The following is a 5,000-nucleotide window of genomic DNA, read 5'->3' on the forward strand; positions in this document are numbered from 1 at the left end:
CGACAGGTACAACAACACAGAGTTACACATGGAGTAAAACAAACATACAGTCAATAATACAGTAGAAACAAGTCTCTATACGATGTGAGCAAATGAGGTGAGATAAGGGAGGTAAAGGCAAAAAAAAGGCCATGGTTTGCGAAGTAAATACAATATAGCAAGTAAAACACTGGAATGGTAGATTTGCAGTGGTAGAATGTGCAAAGTAGAAATAAAAATAATGGGGTGCAAAGGAGATAAATAAAATAAATACAGTAGCGAAAGAGGTAGTTGTTTGGGCTAAATTATAGGTGGGCTATGTACAGGTGCAGTAATCGGTGAGCTGCTCTGACAGCTGGTGCTTAAAGCAAGTGAGGGAGATGAGTGTTTCCAGTTTCATGTCCCATGGGGGAAACACCCACTGACATAATGTGGATAATGTCACAATTCAAGAGAATCATGAATATATACAGTACCAGTCAAAGGTTTGGACCCCTACTTATTCCATGTTTTTTCATTATTCTTTACTGTTTTCTACATTGTAGAGTAATAGTGAAGACATCAAAACTATTGAATAACACCTATGGAATCATGTAGTAACCAAAAAAAGTGTTCAACACTGTATATCGTAAACATTTTTAAAAGAAAAAGGGCGGTTAATTTAAGGTTAAGGTTAGGAGTGTGGTTAGGGTTAGGAGTGTGGTTAAGGTTAGGAGTGTGGTTAGGGTTAGGAGTGTGGTTAGGGTTAGGAGTGTGGTTAGGGTTAGGTTTTGAATCATATTTTTACTTGGTGTCTGTGCCAGCTTAGTGGCCACTCTGCAGAGCTTCCTCCAGTACGTAGTCATCCCAATTAATGCCAATTTGCGAGACATCGTGCAGGGAATGTCTCTTATAACGAGAGAGATGGACGGATGGACAGGCCGACACAGACGTGTGTGTGTGCGTGCTTCTGCCACGTGCACTAGCTCCACATCTCTGTCTCTATTGCCAGCTTTCAGCCTGACCTTTTAGCCAGGGCCATTGTATTAGAGTGAATGAAACAGCAGTATGTCCATATTACAAAATAATCCCATGTCTTTCACATTGCAGGATGACTTAATAAAGAAAGACGCCCTTTACAGATGTCCTCATGTCTAACCGCCATGTATTCATATTCCTTTTTAAAAAACACCAAAGTGCCGATTTTATTCACCATTATACCGTCCATTCCCATAGCTCACTGTGAGAGGGTGCATTATCAGGGTGTCTTGAGAGAGAGAGAGAGGGAGAGAGAGAAAATGGAGGGGGTGTTACTGTACAGAGAGAGTGGGAGAGAGAGAAACAGAGAAGAAGATAGTGGGGTGTTACTGAGCCTCTATAATGGGATGGGGGCGAGATTAGACGGCTAATCCTGTAAATCCTTCATTCTCCTTTAAGTCTTTTCTTCTCCTCCACTCCGATCCCTCCGTTCCAACGCTCCGCCAGACGAGCCTCGCTAAAGGGAGAGCCGGAGAACAATTAGCCCCACTCTCAATGCTGCGGGAGACATCCTCTGGCAATGAACGGTGTGTGTCTGTGTGTTTGTTCAGCTCGTATAGATGTGCATAACCCTTCTCACGATTAGCAAGCGTGGGACTTTGATTCCCTAACCACTGAAAGCCCTTTTCTAGACTCCAGCAGAGAGCCGATGGAGACGGCGGAGGATTCAAACACGATACAAATTTTGTACCCCCATTTAGTTGTCTGGTTCATTGTTTGTTTAGCGTTATCAGATTGAGTGTGGTGTGCCGATGAGAGATCCCCTTTTCCTGGCCCTGAGAAAGGCTACATTACTAGTTGATTCACCATGTACCTTCATCTTTGTCTGTGTCTCTCTGTTTGTGTGTGTGTGTGTGTGTGACAGAGCTGGGACGATAAACTGCAAATTACCGACATTGCCTTTCTCTTACGGAAGTATTTTGCCTAGGCCTATGTCGGTAATTGTCAGCATTTTTGCAAAGCTTTGTTCCTGTAGATTGTTCTACAACCATTTTTTGGGGGGGTCGGCAGTAATAGCCGATGTATTATGTTGATTCAGGCTATGAAAGTACCTGCCTGTCCCCGTTTCGCTGTCGTCTGGTGTGTTAGCGAGCCACTCTCGCTCCCTCTCCCCACTGTGCGCACAGAGGAGGGAGAGATGCATTCTGAGAAGCACAAGCATATGACCTTTGCTCAAAAAGCAATTGCAGGAAGAATACAGTTTTCAAAGCAACTACTGTTCTTTTCAGAGAGGAGAGTCACAGCTTTCTGTGAGTATATAATTTATTATTTACACCTCGATATTGACTTCATGGCACCCACATGAAAGAATACTACAGTTTTTACTATAGAATAGTACATGACTTACAATGTAGTTCTGTAGTATAATGAAAGAATACTACAGTTGAAGTCGGAAGTTTACATACACCTTAGCCAAATACATATAAACTCGGTTTTTCACAATTCCTGACATTTAATCCTAGTAAAAATTCCCTGTCTTTGGTCAGTTAGGATCACCACTTCATTTTAAGAATGTGAAATGTCAGAATAATAGTGGAGAGAATGATTTATTTCAGATTTGATTTCTTTCATCACATTCCCAGTGGGTCAGAAGTTTACATACACTCGTTTAGTATCTGGTAGCATCGCCTTTAAATTGTTTAACTTGGGTCAAACGTTTCGGGTAGCCTTCCACAAGCTTCCCACAATAAATTGGGTGAATGTTGGCCTGTTCCTCCTGACAGAGCTGGTGTAACTGAGTCAGTTTTGTGGGCCTCCTTGCTCGCACACACTTTTTCAGTTCTTCCCACACATTTTCTATAGGATTGAAGTCAGGGTTTTGTGTTGGCCACTCCAATACCTTGACTTTGTTGTCCTTAAGCCATTTTGCCACAACTTTGGAAGTATCCTTGAGGTCATTGTCTATTTAGAAGACCCATTTGTGACCAAGCTTTAACTTCCTGACTGATGTCTTGAGATGTTGCTTCAATATGTCCACATAATTTTCCTGCCTCATGATGCCATCTATTTTGTGAAGTGCACCAGTCCCTCCTGCAGCAAAGCACCCCCACAACAAGATGCTGCCACCCCCGGGCTTCACGGTTGGGCTTGCAATTCTCCCCCTTTATGGCTTTTCGCACCAAAGTACATTCATCTCTTGGAGACAGAACGTGTCTCCTTCCTGAGCGGTATGACGGCTGCGTGGTCCCATGGTGTTTATACTTGTGTACTATTGTTTGTACAGATGAACGTGGTACCTTCAGGCATTTGGAAATTGCTCCCAAGGATGAACCAGACTTGGCTGATTTCTTTTGATTTTCCTGTGATGTCGAGCAAAGAGGCACTGAGTTTGAAGGTAGGCCTTGAAATACATCCACAGGTACAACTCCAATTGACTCAAATTATGTCAATTAGCCTATCAGAAGCTTCAAAAGCCATGATGGAATTTTCCAAGCTGTTTAAAGGCACAGTCAACTTAGTGTATGTAAACTTCTGACCCACTGGAATTGTGATACAGTGAATTATAAGTGAATTAATCTGTCTAAATAATATTTGGAAAAATGACTTGTGTCATGCACAAAGTAGATGTCTTAACCGACTTGCCAAAACTATAGTTTGTTAACAAGACATTTGTGGAGTGGTTGAAAGAATGAGTTTTAATGACTCCAACCTAAGTGTATGTAAACTTCCGACTTGTACACTACACACTAGTATCCCTTGATTATGTGTAGTACTCAGTATATCATTTTGTAGTATACTATAGTAAATGCTACAGTATTATCTGGAGAGAATGAAACACTGAAGAGCCACGCTGATGTCTGCAAAAAAAAGTTTTTTTTACTACAGAACTATCCGTTCAGACTCCTGTCCTAACTACCTTCAGGTTATAGAAAATGAGGGCTTTTAGTATTTGAAAACTTCCACTTCTATGTCAAAATAATAAAACAAAAGCACTACAGTATATGCTACTGTAAACTACAGTCCGCAATAGCACTCCCGTAAATATTTAGCAACAATATATTTAGGGATTAGCAATCTAGCTGTGTTTTGAGTTCCCACTTCCTCAGGTGATGAATAATATACTGTAGCCTATACGCCAATATGCAGATTCTGAAGAGCCTAAAATAGATCTGGTCATTCTGGATCCTATTGTGACAGGTTGCACATCAAAATATCAATCATGCATTCCCTAGATATGTTCGATGGAAATGGCTTACTTTTTAAATGATAGGCTACCATCTCAGTTGTCTTGGCACTGGAGAAAAACATTTCTAGAGCCCTGTCCCGAGTGGCCCAGCATCTCAGTGCTAGAGGCGTCACTACAGACCCTGGTTTGATTCCGGCCGTGATTGGGAGTCCCATAAGGCGGTGCATAATTGGCCCAGCGTCGTCGGGGTGGGCCGTTATTGTAAATAAGAGTGTGTTCTTAACTGACTTGCCTTTTTAAATGAAGGTTAAATAAAACAAATGTTCAAAAAATGATGTAAAGTAACTGTCTATTTTAAACATGTTTTTCTATTGTATTTATTCTTATGGAGCAAAATACTTTTATCACAATATTACTTGTTGTCCATATTGCCCAGCTCTAGCACCTCCCTCAAAAATAATCTACAGCAGATGTATCATCAGCACCAACAATGTGTCAATTTATCTCAATATGGATTTTTGTCCATATCGCCGAGCAATGGAAATTGACCAGTTGGCTTCTATCTGTACTTCCTTCTTCTCTGAGTGACATCATCTGTGTGCTGTAGTGCTGTCTGTCTACTGAGAGGGAGTCCTTCTACTGTTACTACCAATAGATCCTCAGTCAATAACTCCTACGGCTACAATAGGTACCTACTGACAAGTACTGTGCACATCCCTCTCTGTTAGAGAAGTCAATTTTCACATTTGTGTGTGTCTGCCTGTGTGTGTGTGTGTGTGTGTGTCTGCCTGTGTGTGTGTGTCTGCTACACACACAAGCAGTAGCAGTCTGTCTAACAGGTGGAGTCTGTCTGACTTCTGTCCATCTTAACAAGCAT

General features: G+C 41.6%; 1 protein-coding gene across 2 annotated transcripts in view; it reads left to right on the forward strand.

Moving 5' to 3' along the window:
• The window catches only part of LOC118393484 (F-box/LRR-repeat protein 17-like), a 331,937-nt gene that overhangs the window by 203,286 nt on the left and 123,651 nt on the right, over positions 1 to 5,000 (forward strand). The window lies entirely within an intron of this gene.

This window comes from Oncorhynchus keta, chromosome 14 (assembly GCF_023373465.1).
Source record: "Oncorhynchus keta strain PuntledgeMale-10-30-2019 chromosome 14, Oket_V2, whole genome shotgun sequence".
NCBI lineage: Eukaryota > Metazoa > Chordata > Actinopteri > Salmoniformes > Salmonidae > Oncorhynchus > Oncorhynchus keta.